The sequence below is a fragment of the Taudactylus pleione genome, unplaced genomic scaffold (assembly GCF_031769625.1).
Source record: "Taudactylus pleione unplaced genomic scaffold, aTauple2 ptg000010l, whole genome shotgun sequence".
Taxonomy (NCBI): Eukaryota; Metazoa; Chordata; class Amphibia; order Anura; family Myobatrachidae; genus Taudactylus; species Taudactylus pleione.
The window spans coordinates 5,321,076-5,337,260 of record NW_028284413.1 but is presented as its reverse complement, the minus strand read 5'-3'; positions in this window follow the sequence as shown (position 1 = coordinate 5,337,260).

Here is a 16,185-nt window from a genome sequence, read left to right as displayed (position 1 = left end):
TGGTTCCATTTCACTGGTACTACTAAACAGAGATGTCACATTCACTGAAGCATTATTCAGAATACTTTGTATCTGCATAAAAGGAAAAACAAGACAAAAGAGTATTAAAATATACATTTACCATGTACAGATAATTTGTGCTGTAAAGGGAGTGGGTGTATGAATACTGTGCCTCATCACGCAATTTGCAGTCAAATATAAAATGTGTTGCAATACTATAACAGCAATGCGGCTAGATCAAATAAATAAGGAACATAATCTGGGTTGAATCAATAAAGACAGTTGTATTTTTTTTTGTAAGTAGACCATCAGCTCATTATAATCTGTAAAGTCCTATATGTGTCACTATCTTCAAAGTTTCCAATTCCTCTATATTTAATATAAAGGTTTATGCATTTTATAAAAATAAATAAATAAATGTGTTTTTGAAGATAGTATTATTCATCTTACTAGCAATATAAGATAATACATTACTTATCTGGACTTATCTTGGCATAATTATGCATGATAATATAATATACATACATACCTTATTAAATGCTTGTTGGAAAGTAAAGTTACTTTCAGTAGATGATATTGTTATATATACAGACCTCTTTTTCATATCTAAAGACAAGATATAAATAGTGTACAGTAAGACAGTATAGTTACACTCATATACAGTGAGTGGCATCAGACATCATTTCCATTTTTCCATTTTATATTTTTATTGAAATGCACTTTCATGCAGTGTAAATAAATAGCGAAGTTCCAACTGGCATTACAGGTGATAACCCTAATATACAACTTAATAGTATATAAAACAAAGGTCTCCAGTCAGCCTCTGCATTTGAACTCACCTGGGCTAAATTGAGCCTGGAATATGTTGATGCTGGCTGTTGTACATCTATCACCAGAGAACGGCGGGACACAGTCACATTTAGGAGTGCAAGATGGACCAATCCTGGTGCACGTCCCACCATGGCTACAGTAATTTGCCTCACACTCAGCACAGGAACATGATGTGCCATCACCTGTAGACACAAATGAGTGCAGTAGTCATTGTAGTTGTAGGACTGAATAATTACAACTCCGGGGGCAAACACTGCAACAGTTTCTGTCAGCAATAAACACATCATGTACCGTAATACAATGTTCCAAAATCTGTCATAAATGTTCCACATTTTGATAGGCTAAATGTGAAGTAACAGTGGTGAAAGACAAGTGTCAAACCCTTTAAAATTAGCTGTAAAGAATTAAGACAAATAATGCAGAAAAAGAACCTTATTAAACACATACATTATTCCAACATTCACCATCTTTCATGAAACAATTATGTAGACTTATTACAATCATATTATATCATGTAAAGAGGGTAATTTGAGTCAGATGTATTAATTCACAAGATATGAATCAGGTACTGAACAGAAACTTTGTTATTTACTATGTTCAAATTTGCTTCTACTTTATTTACACACGTGTACCTAAATTCCTGCCAATCACATGCTAAAGTGAACTTCCAATCCCATGCTTAAAATTACCGCTGGATATGGGGGATATGCTCACATTTGTGTGATTGTGGCTCCTCTTGAAAACTTAAAAATCATAGAACAAAAAGTGCGTCTTTGCATAAACATATAATTATTTATACAGTAAGAAACCAACCACAAGCTGTCACACTGGAAGATTCTACTGTCTCCAATAAATCTAGGTTAAAAAAACTATTTGGACGTTTGGCTGCTAGGTTGTTTTTCTTTTTAAAAAGGATAAATATAAGTAAAACCAAATTGTTCACAAAACATACACATGAAAGTACCTTTTAAGTCTGCAAGACAATACATGTACTTTAATAATATTTATTCATAATATAGAGCTTTTAAAAGGAATACAAAGGCTCAAGTAACACCATATATATCAGCAAATATTCAAACTACTACTAATAATTAATTACAACCATATTCCAAAATATGATCTACAAAATAGAATACCATCAATCAAAGGCCCTCATTCAGAGCCGTACGCTCTGAGCAGAGTGCACGCTCTGAATGAGGGCCGCCCTCCATAATTATGGAGCGTCCTCCTGGACGCTCGTATAGCTGTGGGTCACCACCCACAGCCTATACGAGCGTGCAGTTTGATGGCCGCAATGGTCTTGACCATCGCGACCATCGCCACTGCGAGCTGGAGCCTGCGGTTGAGTTTTTCAACCGCAAGGCCCGGAGTGATTTTGGCTCTATCAGAGCCAAAATCACTCCCACTGACATCACTAGTGATGTCAGTGGGCCGGCTTCTGACGGTAGGCGTTCCCTTGGGAACGCCCCCGTCTGGGAGGCACGCCCACCAAAGGGGGCGTGCTGTTAATCAACATCGACAGCACGCCCCCTTTGATCAGACACAACATGCGAAGGAAAGTCCTTCGCTCGTCACGTCTGGCGCATGCGCACGACAGAGCTCCCGCCGTCGTGCGCATGCGCAGTGCACAACATCGACCCACTTGCGAGCGGACAGCCGCTTGCAAGTGGGTCTGAATCAGGCCCAAAGTCTCTTATAAGAACAACATTTGTTCATTGTAAAATAATGGAACCATTACTATGAAACATGAAGCAGTCTATCCAATGTCACAGGTTACTGAGTGTTGGAGGTTTACTATAGTTAAGGGTATGTTTACTAAAGGTCGATTTTATGTGATCAAAATCAATCAACATCGATGTTGTGTTTCTGGGGCTAAATCACACACCCAGACACAGAGACACAAAACCAATGTTGATCCATTTTGATCGATTTTAAATCGATCAAAATCCAATTAAAATGGACCTTTAGTGTATATACTGAGCAATGGCTAATGGTTGTTGTCTACATCATTTCTCAAAACATATATAAGATAATGGAGTGCTTAACTGTGAATAGTCAGCAGTATGGAGAGGGGCTGGAACAGGGACCATTATCTTATATATGTTTTTTAACCTTTTGTGTACCCTGTATCCCTATGTACTCAGTGTCATTAAAAACCCCTTGTTGATAAAGCTTCTCTGAGTAAGGGTCATTTTCTGCTTTTTTAAAGCTGACCTACTCCATCTATATATGAACCACTGGGGCTATTATGGGATGCTGAAGTGGTCCCCAAGACACTTAGTACTTTATGCAGTGATTCAAGTGACATTCTGGTACGCATTCTTGTTTTCATATTATACCAATCTATTTGGACGTAAAATACTACACTATATATGTTTATTTTGGTTCGGTGTGAGACAATCTTATTTAAGGTTCCTGGTTACCCTGAAGTTTTGAGTGTACCCCACTATATGAGGTCCTAGCAAAAGAACCACAGATAAGCGATAATGTTTTATTTTCTGGTACGCACATTTATATTTGAGCTCGTGCTAAAACCATTTTGAACTACTGTTCTTTCCAAACCTCATTTCCATATTTTGACTAATGTTTGCCCCTATCTCTTCATCTTATGCATTGTACTTATCTTCTCAACAGTCAACAGCATCAAAAGTGAAGCATAAGAACTGCACTTTATATTGGTGTAATAATAAAACAATTGTATTCAGTTACCTATGAATCCATCATTACAGGTACAGATGTAACTCCCTATTGTGTTACTGCAGGTTGCATCAGGTGAACAGATACTTTTATTCTGACATTCGTCAATATCATCACAGGTGGTCCCATTACCTAATCAAAAGGAAAATATACACTTACTAAAAGGTACAATTTAGTTAACAACACATAAAGTGGCATATTTATCAATATTATTTTTACTAAAATACTATAATGTGAAAACTGGTGTTTCACAGCCTTTTTCCAATGATTTTAGTATCACAGAAAATATATAAATGGGTAATTGGAGTCGTTTTCGTAAAAAAAATCCTCTAAGTACTCAAAGTTGCAATATTTTAGTAAGCAGATCGCATTTCCCATACTAATAATGGGAAATGTGTTCTACTCAAATTTACTAAAGCAAATTGTAAACAAAACAGCCCTTCGTGTTTGCTGACAGGGAAAGCAGAGACCGGAGAAGGCTTCGGTGATCAGCCTGTCTGTCAATAGACCACAGACTGATCACTGTAAAAACAAAAAAAAATAACACTTACCTGCACCCAGGGATCTGTGAACGGTGATCTGGTCAGTGTCTTGGTGACCCGGTTATCTGATCACTCTGCTCTGTTACCCAAACCAACTGATCTGTAAAGTGAACTCAGATGCTGTGAAGTCCAGACTGTCATCTCAATTTACAGTACTGATCAGATGACCAGTGTCACAAAGTAGGAGTATAGCCATCAGATGACTGGATCACTGAGGAGCTTGCTAATCACCAGTCCCTGGGTGCAGTTAAGTGTGTTAGCTTAGCAGAGCAGAGGGGAGAGGGGGTGTTCGGTGCACATGCCTAGGCACAGTTTAAGGCAGCGAAAAATACTCTGTGAAGTGTAGGGGGTGTTCATAGGGACAGAGCTTTCTCTCAAAGTCTCTGTACCTGTGTGGAATTTGATACATTCATGTAATGTACTCTAATATTGCATTGTGTATTTTGGCTAGATTATTACATGTTATCCGCATCTCAGGTGCGGACTGTGATAAATATGCCCCAGAAGGGAATACTGTTGTCTCCTGCAAGGAAGTCTAGACACACTTATTTTGAACAGCAAATCATACTTGGCAACAGATTGTTTATAGATTGTCATACTTGGCAATATATATTGTTGAATATTAGGGTGTGATTGCAGTTAAATACTATGGCCGCATCTGTACCATTTCGGAAAGTCACATCGTGCAACAACACTAGCTTTTCCTTGCACCATAGCTGTATTGCCCTTACTGTAATGGACAAATATGTGAACAGCTGAACATCACAATGATGTTTGGTGGCACATCGCCCATAACTGAATCGGCCACTCAGACTTAGCACCGACTATGACTGTCTACTTTACTAAGTAGATAATGACCTGTTTACTATAGGTGCAAGGTGTGCAGTGCACCTGAGTCAAGGAGGCTTATGTCAACATCACCTGTTGACCCTTTTAACCCAAAGTATGAAACCCATGATTTCAAAGACTTCAAAGGGTTAATTCAAGGAGTTAATTAACTTTTTCACCAGTGATGATTCCCCTTTCTTAATATCTGTTGTGTCTGTTATCAAGAGAATTCATCAGGTCTAGGAGAGAGAGGTAGCGCCTTGGTATCCAATCCTGTGATATAAGGTCCATCGATAAGGTGGCCATAACTGTGAGAACAAGAGCAGTTACGAAGAGCTAGATAAGAAGTTCACAAAAAAAAGACTCTTCTGGAAGCACTGGAAGATTGTAGAGGCATGAAAATAGGTCTAGCTATGGGTTACGGCTCTTGCTCTACTGGCATGGAGGGAAATCCATAAAGAAGGCTCCAAGGAAAAGCTGGGTGAAGATAATGCTCCTGGCATGCTGGCATTAAGAGTTAGGCCAGCCAAGCTCAAACCAGACAGTTTCCAAGCAGAATATTCCACGTAATGGTGAAAGAAGGTAATTGTAACGTTCCATGTAACGTTCTGTTTCTCTTCGGCCTCTATGGTGTATTGCAGTGTTTTCTGGAGTTATTGTTTAATTGGTCTTTAACAGTGCCATAGCTCTGTTGTTGGATATCTTGGCTAAATACACTTTAATATTCAACCTTTTAAATATTTGACTCAGTGTGAAAATATTTTCCCACATTTGTGGTGTTCGGTCGGGAGTTGGGCTGGATGTTAATAATTCAGCACTAACTTAATCAAATAACTTGTTAACTCCTAGCACACTATCATCCAGTTGGTACAGATAGCCTGTTGGTTCCTTTTCATCATGATAACTACTCACCAAAAAATCCATCTTTGCAAGTGCAATTGTAGTATCCTGGCAAATTTGTACACTCAGAGTACAGAGAACATTGATTTTCTCCCAAACATTCATCAATATCTGTGAACAAAGAACACTGCATGATATTAACGTAGTTAAATATAGACATATAAACTACAGACAAATATGGACAGTTGGAAACATATACGGTAGATTAATTATGCTCCTTACCCATCTATTTTGATTTTAACAAAACACAGCTAAAAATGCAATATTGTTATATATTAAACAGTATGCAATATAAAGAAAAAAACATATACAGTAGGTATATTCACCTGTACAATGTATACCATCTCCAGAGAAGCCAACAGGACAGGGTCCACAGCCAGTGTTACGGTCACATGATACCCCAGGGAAGCACCCTTGTACACAGAGATCAGGAGGGGCATCGCAGAACTCCCCTGTGTAGTTATTTTTACAATTGCAGCCTGCAATCTATCATTAAAAACACAATAATGAAATCACAATAGGGCTTAAAGATCTCTTAACATAATGTAGTCATTTATTAGTAAATATATAGCGTATATACAAATAATCCATCTAGAAATGTAAGTACTGTAAGGTGTCCAAAAAAACAAATATTACCTTAGTTTGCAAATTCATAAATATGACTGAGCTCGGGACTGGTTTACGTCTAACTCCCTCAAACCATGGGTTGTCCTTGAAAGAGATTTGTCCCTTTTTTCTTCCAGATTTGCTATGGGTTCCTGTAGTCCTCATGATTTTACTGTACCTCCTCTAAGAAAAACTCTACCAATATTATGGCCTAGTATAAACTTCTGAGAATGGCTTATCTACTCTAGGGGAGGTTATGTCTGAGAGTGGTCTGCTTCCCTTCTCTCACAGTCTGCCTTTGCTATTCCTTTTTAGTATTTTTATAAATATTTGCAAATGAGGTATTGGCTACAGAGTGTACACCCTTCAGTACCTAAAAAAACTATTCTGTCCTCATTAGTTTTAGCAAAGTTTTGCTTTATTACCCATAGAAGTGGTATCACTTGGTGGTACTGTTGCTACAGCTCAGTACTAAGAAAGTTAAATTATTTGTCCAATCCAAATGGAAGGATGATCTGCCACAGCCACTCTCCGAGGATATATGGGCAGTTATTTTCACACTGTATTAATTATGTCAAAATGTTTCTTAAGATAATACAAAGACTATAATTGACCCTGGATAAGCAGCACAAAATCTGTCCCTCCATATCTAAATATTGTTGGAGGAATTGTGGTTAGGTGGAGGAATCTCCCATGTGTTTTCGGACTGTCTGCTTCTTAGGCCTCTGTGGGTACAGGCCTTTTTCTTGATTAGAAAGGTCATGAGGGTGTTGGTGTCATGTGATCCATTGTTATCCCTTTTTATGTTTACCTAGGAGATATACTATCTGGGGATAGGTATATTATGGGATATAGCCTCATAGCTAGTAAAGCAGCTTTTGCGCAACTCTGGCGAACTGCTTCTGTTCCAGCCTACCTAAACAAGATACAGAAACATTTCAAGTTTGAGACAATGAATTGTAGTTACTCTACCTCAACCACCTCTTCTTTGATGAGGTGGTTTGAATAAATTGAATATTGGGAGAAATGGAGAGGCAATAGAAGTTCTGATCAGGCTGCTGGTCTTGATCTTTTGGACTCTCCTCACTCAGGATCTTCATGATGAAGTTATTGTTATACTATCTATGCTACAGTATATGAGTAAGTGTAGTATATGTTTGTACCATACTTATTCTTTAGCTCATTGTGCTTACATCTGCATTCTGTGCACTCCCCTGGCCTTTTGTCCTTGCTGTGTTTTCTTAATTAATCCTTTTTATTTTCTTTAGTAACCCACCTCAGTTCTATTCATAGTCCAAAAAGTGATCTAAGTAGGAACTCGATTCGACTCGGTACGCCAAAGTTCAGGTGTGTTCGGTTTTCATCAAAAACGAACTGCACATTTCTAATTTATATATAATAATTGTGTATGCATGTACCTTAATCAAGCATGTGTATGTGTATGCCTTAAACATATGTGCATGTATGTATGTATGTATGTATATGTATGCACGTGTGTCTCCCAAGATCCATTACAATTCTCAGCATGCACAGTACAAACTTTACTGCTTTCCACAGCTCCTCTATATCGGTTACTACAACTCTGATTACAAACTTGGCTACTTTTGAAAACGAGTTTCAGGAAGATTATAGTTGGTAGTAGAATGCGCCCCTCGAATACGTCGTTGACGGTGTGTGCCATGGTCCATCCAAAGAGCGTATCTCCACTTATGGGCGTATCTTTGTCTAAATGCTTGTTGCGAGATATTTCTATGCAACATTAGTAACAATATATTTTGGGAAATATTGCAAGTATTGTGCTAACAGCTGCTTGCAATACTCAACTTAATTTTTTCAGTATTCTTTGTGATATTTCTTTTCTTCTCATAAAGGACAATAGGCAAGATTCAGAGATGGACGGTTATGTGATCGCAGCATGCAATGCAGCAGCAAAATTATGCTAATGTCTGCAAAGATCTCCTGAGCATAATGACGCCCACTGCTGCCTTCTTACCTGCGACGACGCACATCTGTTTAAATATCGGTAACATCGCCGTACTTCTGCGGCCATCTTGGCCTTTGGGAATGTCTGACCTGCTGCAGCTTTAGGAGTTTTGGGAGCTCCAGGGGCAAATGCAGGAATTTTAAAGGGGGGTTTCCAAACGGTTGATTTAAAAAAAAAAAAAAAAAGCAACTACCTACAGCATATATTCTTCCACTGTTGTCACATCACACAGTGGAGACTCTAGCCTGCATGCTGGTACCCAGGTCATATTGTAACCCCAGCAGCACATAAACAGAGATAGTGGCTATCTCTGACTCCGACCAGGAGGGTTTTACAGCACATAAATAAACAATGAAGCAATTATATTCCCCATTCATTCTTTCCTCTGTAACACACAGCAGCAGCACACACCCTGTCATACACAGCAGCAGCACACACACCCTGTCACATACATCTGCAGCACACACCCTGTCACACACAGTAGCAGCACACACACCCTGTCATACACAGCAGCACACACCATCACACACAACTGCAGCACACACACCCTGTCACACACAGCAGCAGCAGCACACACACCCTGTCAGTCACACACAGCAGCAGCACACACCCTGTCACACACAGCAGCAGCACACATACCTTGTCATGCACAGCAGCAGCACATACCCTGTCACACAACAGCAGCACACACACACCCTGTCACACACAGCAGCAGCACCCACACCCTGTCACACACAGCAGCAGCACACACCCTATCACACACAGCAGCAGCACATACCATCACACAGCAGAAGCACACATCCTGTCAGTCACACACAGCAGCACATACCCTGTCAGTCACACATAGCAGCAGCACACACCCTGTCACACAACTCTCTATACTGTGAAGTACAAATGACTACTTCCTGCATCCAAGGAGTTAATCATTCACGAGTCAGCTTGCTCTGCTGTACAGGACTCCGGTGAAGTGAAAGGTGAGGAATGCAGGCTGCCTGTGTTAGTGCTTCAGTCACAGGAACACATACTGCACTTTGAATTTGCTGCATTTAGCTGCCCCGCTGTAAATTCTCTTGACATCCACCTCTGGCACCGCACATATGTACCCGATTACACTTTTTATAAAGAGCAGTGCCAGGGCTTTTAATCTGCAGGCATGCCACCTCAAGCCCCAGAACACCCCTGTACCTTTATGTTGTCACTTAGCTGCTGTCATCCTTGTGCTCCTTTCTGGCTATATACGCTGCCTGTCACTCTGCCGGGGTGCCATTTTAGACCACTCCCTTTGTATGATAATGCCATGGTGCAGCCAATCATTAAACAGTGCCTATGACATCCGAGGTGTAGTGCACCTTCCTCGAGGCTAATCCACCGCATCACCATAGGAAGATGGCACCGTTCTCAATCAGTGTGTCCACCTCTGCTCTACTGCTATCTGCGGACCTCCTTCTAAGTGCCGGGCTGCTGGGTGATCCTCCTTATCCCACGCTCCCTCTGGGAGGACTGTAAGTGCCCATGCAGCTCCAATCATGGGGAGTGGCCTGCGGCTGGTGCAGAGATGGAGAAAAGGCCTGCATTTTACAGACCCCCCCGTCACCACCACAAAATAATGACGAGAAGACCTGGCACTCACTCTGCGACTGATTCCTATGTACATCCGTGATCACAGTGTGAATGCTGCGCACACGCAGTGTGACTTACAGTATACTGTATGCAAAATGACAAACAATTGCTCAGTTGCGTGCATAATCACTTTGCGTCCGTATCTGCATCAGGCCCATTATACATGGTATATGTGATATCTATGCAATAAATTCCAAATGCAATTTGACCCTGTGTGAATTCAACCGTAGGCATATATTTCTTGCCAGGTTGCCTGAGAATATGTTGCTAAGTATGTTTTTTTGGTGTATTAGATGTAATTTCATTGTGAACACTGGACTCCTTGCAACTTGTATGCCCTACCAATATTTGTTGGCTGTGCTGTTTTTCATACCTTTATAGTATACTTCAAATCACTACAGACTCTGGAAACTCTAATTAAACACAACTTACTCCAATCTGAGGAACGATTGTTATCTGTAAAACTACAACATACTTCATACACATACAGCATACATATACTTATCAGCTCCTAAGCAACAACAGCAGTCACAGTGACTGCAAAAAATCACTGTTTTTGTTCAGTAACTTCTTGGTGGTCACCCAGCGGACATCCAGTGAAGAATCTGGATTTATGATTTACAATCTGTGGCAGCAGGAGAATAGACAATGATCTGGGAGTCTCCCAGATGATGCGGAGGGTTAGCAACTACAGTATGTCTCATTATAACAAGTTTTCACATATATTGTATAGTATTTAACCCTAGCAATCTCATAAACTTTAACCCTTTTGCGGCCACAAAGGCTTTTATTCTGTGCATATACAATTCATATACCAATATGCATAGTATCTGTGAGGAAGAAGGAAAGGTGGGAAAGGAAGAGAAGCCAATGGGATCAGGGGTAGTGGGAAAGGATCAATACTTGCATTTGTTCTGAGGGAGTCCAGGGGAAGAGAACTGTGGAAATTGATCTGCATTTATAAAGCGCATCTGTCCCCCACATGCTCCACAAGTGAGCAATAATGTCATTGCACACATCTGGATGCACTATGTGTTGATCAGATGTGATGACGTTATCACGCCTAGGAGCAGATGTACTATAGCTCTTCCTGCTTCACCTCTTATCAAGCCAAAGTAGGAAACAATAATACCAAGAAGTTGAACATCTCAGATGCCGGAGTGTGGAAGGTACTGTAAAACTCCCTCCACTGGCAATCCGTGCAAGACCCACAGCATATCAGCCTAGTGCTGATGCACTGTGTCTTACCTCCTGGCTGGTCCCACTGCACATGAGCGACATCTAGCAAACATCACGAGATCTCGAGCGCAGCCCGAGACCCCCATGGAAGCTGTCCAGCTGCCGAAGGTTAGCACACACACCGGCAGGTAATATTGTCAATATGTAAAAAACAATAAGCCACAAAAGTTCGCTCATCATTAATAAGCATTTGATGTTTGCAGATAATGTAGAGAAAAGTGAATTTCTCCTACATTATCTGCTTTCATACATACCGAGGTTCATTGTAAGTGTAAAAAGGTATTGCATTTGGCACTTACCACCTCTTCTTACATCTCCCCCTTAGCTAGTTATCTCAAAGTGCAATTCTATGCTTGTGGCTTCGGTACATGCAGAGATCCTGTTCAGTCTTGCACATTATGCCAAATACAGTGCAGTCACAGGGTTACATTATCTCTCTCTACACAGTAATCCAAGGGCTTCTCATACAGCCATGGACTGCATTGACCATGCACCCAGGATCACATAACCGAAAGGGTGTGTTTGTATTAACCTAGAAATAGTCATCCTTCCATGCAAATAGCTCCTAATTTACCACTCATATAGTACATTTAAGTTAGCAAATAACTGGGAAATGTTAGGGTTAGGGTAAGGCATAGGATTCGGTTACAGTTAGGGTTAGGCATCAATTAGTGTTATAGTAAGCTTTAGGCTATACTAGTACTGTTGATATTGTAGGCCTGATTCAGTACGGATCTGTTAGGTTGTCAAAATTGGCTGGAAATTAATGTTATTAATGTTAATAATACTGTAGAAACAAAAACAGGTCCAAATCCAAAAACAAACCATGTGAGGATGGTTTTGCCAAAACCAAACCACAATGAAGATTTAGAACCAAAACATGGAGATTTATGCACATCTCTGACAATAGCACTAAACCTTCTTTGATATTAGAAGTTAGAACATGTACTGTAGAAAGAGTACACAGTCATACACAAGCATTGTAAATTTACTTTCTAATTCATGCAATTAAACAGTTATGGTGCATACACACGGTCAGATTTAAATGATTTGAACTATGAACGATTTTTGACTGCATTAAAATCTGACTGCAAACACATCAGATGTCAGATATCATTATCTGACTTTCGGGAACGTGCATCGTTCATCGTTCAGACATGTCAGATATGTCAGATTTTCCTTCAGATATGAACGATTGAACTATTTTTTAAATCGTTATCGTTCAGATCTGAAGAAAAATCTGACCGTGTGTATGTACCATTACAGTATAATAGGGTTTTGAAAATAAATCTGTCTGCCTTCTGCATTTGTTTGGGTTTAAACATTAACAGAAAAAAAACTTTTTTATAGGATTGTTTTACTCACAGAAAGAGAGCTGCCATTGACTTTAGATGATGTGCTATAATCACACTGAAAACTCTGTGCACAATCGCAGACAGCAAAGTTTGGTTGGAAGATGGACGAGAGGTTTTGTGAGTCGGTGGCTACAAGGCTGAAGGTAAATTCTGATGTACTAGTTGGTGACCACGTCAGAGAACCATTAGCTGTAACAAAGTAAAAGCAAAGTGAATAGGTATAAAAAGCAACTATATCTCCATTGGACATATGTCCTCATCAGGCAAATAATGCAGAGTGCTAAGGTCAAGAACTGGTCAAACAGGAAAGCAGCAATGCTGGAGCTTAGGAGGAAGACCTAATACTCTAGCACTTGTTTTTGCTCAGTCTACCTTTTATTGGGAGGAGGCTTGAATTTGGCGCTGCAGAGGCCAGAAGACATTCACGTTTAGCAAATACTTTCACTTCCAAGTAGGTCGGTGCACGCTCTCCTAAGCAGCCGTGGCCACCAGATACACTAGAAGAGAGGAGGAATGACTACCTGCATATCACTGTGGCTGGCGTTGCCCCAGCCATGGTGAAAACTTGGCAGCCAAGGGAGCCCAGCACCCCCAGACCTGATAAGTGAGCTTTGGGCTCTGTCACGATGTAACAATGTGTCTACCAATGCAGTTTTACTGGCTTAGGCTACGGCATTGAAATGGCTATACAGTATGAGTAGTAAATGTAAAAATTGTCCACCAGGGCCGTAGCTAAGGGGTTTGGCACCCAGAGCAAGCCGGATTAAACAGCACCCTTCTATCAGTGCCACAGGCCTTATTACCTCCATGGACCTAGTGCCCAACATCCTTGTGGTCTAGGAAGGGAAGGCTTCATAAAGAGCCTAGCTGTCCGGTCCTCAGCTGCACTCTTCTCTCTTGAGCCCATCGTCTTCTGCCTCTTCCTGCAAAGTCCTCTGCCTGCTGCCAAACTGACTAAGACACCGCTGGGCAGAGCCAGCCATGACACGGCAAGGCACAATTGCTCGCCGTGACCTCTTTCTATTGGCTGCTGATCTGCAAGCTGTAATTGGTTCACGGCTGGCTCCAAATTCAAATGGCCATTGCACCTTGCTCATGGCCGGTGCCAATTGTCACCCGTCAATGGGAACAGACTGGTAAGATGTGTCCCGCTTGGGACACATCTCACCGGACTCTAGGACTTCTGGCACTGGGCTTAATACTTGATCCCAGCTCTGAGCATTGTCAGATGGGGCCCAGGGCAAGGTGCCCCACATGCACCCCCCTCCATACGCCACTGTTGGCCACTCTCTTTTGGTAATTTTTACTTTATAATATAGCTCACGGTGTGATGAAAGGCTGATCATTATATTGGTTGAAAATATGGATGAGCAGGTCAGGATTTTCGAAATCCGAACCCCCACGAGCCCCCCGATCCGAGCGGGGAACTGAGTGCGGCTCGGGTTTTCCCACCAGACTCGGTTCTCGGAACAAGGTAAAACGTCATCATCCTGGTGTCGGATTCTGCACATTTTGCGCCTCCCGCCCCACCAGCTTCACTCCAGTCCTGGAGAGGGTAGTGAAAGGACGTGTCTCTCTAGTGTCAGTGGGAAAGTGGCATTGCGTGGCGACCTGCTCTGCTGTATCAGTCTGGGGGTACCTGCTCTGCTGTATCAGTCTAGTCCAGTGGTGCTGTGCTGCGGTATCAGTCTGGGGGTGACCTGCTCTGTTGTATCAGTCCAGTCCAGTGGTTCTGTGCTGCTGTGTTAGTGTGGGGGTGACCTGCTCTGCTGTATCACTCCAGTCCAGTGGTGCTGTGCTGCTGTATCAGTATGGGGGTGACCTGCTATGCTGTATCAGTCCATTAAAGTGGTGCTGTGCTGCTGTATCAGTCTGGGGGTACCTGCTCTGCTGTATCAGTCCAGTCCAGTGGTGCTGTGCTGCTGTATCAGTATGGGGGTGACCTGCTCTGCTGTATCACTCCAGTCCAGTGGTGCTGTGCTGCTGTATCAGTATGGGGGTGACCTGCTATGCTGTATCAGTCCATTAAAGTGGTGCTGTGCTGCTGTATCAGTCTGGGGGTACCTGCTCTGCTGTATCAGTCCAGTCCAGTGGTGCTGTGCTGCTGTATCAGTATGGGGGTGACCTGCTATGCTGTATCAGTCCATTAAAGTGGTGCTGTGCTGCTGTATCAGTCTCGGAGTGACCTGCTCTGCTGTATCAGTCCAGTCCAGTGGTGCTGTCCTGTTCTATATATTCAGTCCATATAAATTTTACAGGGGTTGCCCTGTGTGGTGCAGGGCTATGGTGCCCTGTGCTGTGTAGTCACTCCAGTCTCCAAATAAAAAGGGGTGATTTAATTCATCCAAATAATTTTTACACGGGCTGCCCTGCGTGGTGTAGGGGTACGCTGCCCTGTGCCCTGTGTATATTCACTCCAAATAAAAAGGGGTGATTTAATTCATCCAAATAATTTTTACAGGGTGATTTAATTCATCCAAATAATTGTTACAGGGGCTGCCCTGTGTGGTGTGCTGTGTATTCACTCCAGTCTTCAAATAAAAAGGGGTGATTTAATTCATCCAAATAATTTTTACGGGGGTTATTCACTCCATAAAAATAATGCACTCCATAAAAATAATGGAGGACAAAAATTTGGAGGAAAAAATAGGGAAAGATCAAGAACCACTTCCTCCTAGTGCTGAAGCTGCTGCCACTAGTCACGACATCGATGATGAAATGCCATCAACTTCGTCTCCCAAGGCCGATGCCCAATGTCATAGTAGAGGGCATGTAAAATCCAAAAAGTCAAAGTTCAGTAAAATTGCCCAAAAAGTACAGGGCCGCGCAGGAGACTCTTTCGGTGGCACAAAAAATTTCGGGCAACTTTCACCATTCAGCGACTGCGTGCTGAAGACTGGAGCACCAGCAAACACTCTTCAACCTGCCCTGCCATCACCTGAAGCAAGAGGTTGTAACGCGGTGGAACTCAACCCTCAATATGCTTCAGAGGATGGAGGAGAAGCAAAAGGCCATTCAAGCCTATACATCCCCCTATGACATAGGCAAAGGAGGGGGTATGCACCTGACTCAAGTGCAGTGGAGAATGATTTCCATGTTGTGCAAGGTTCTCAGCCCTTCGAACTTGCCACACGTGAAGTCAGTTCAGACACTGCCAGCTTGAGTCAGGTCATTCCCCTCATCAGACTTTTGCAGAAGCAGCTGGAGAAAGTGAAGTGAAGGAGGAGCTAAGACGGAGCAATCCCGCTCGGTATGTGGGACTTGTGGCTGAAGCCCTTCATTTGCTTTGCCAGGATTCGAGGGTGGTCAATGTGTTGAAATCAAAACACTACATTTTGGCCACCATGCTCGATCCTAGGTTTAAAGCCTACGTGGTGTCTCTCTTTCTGGTGGATACAAACTTGCAGAGGTGCAAAGACCTGCTGGTGAAAACACTGTCAACTGTCAGCTGAAGCAGAATGTGATACAGCAACAGCTCCTTCTTCATTTTCTCCCGCAACTGGGGCTGCCAGGAAACAACTTAGATATCCTAACCAACCCGCTGGCGGTGATGCAGGACATGCAGGACCAAGTTTGGAAATCT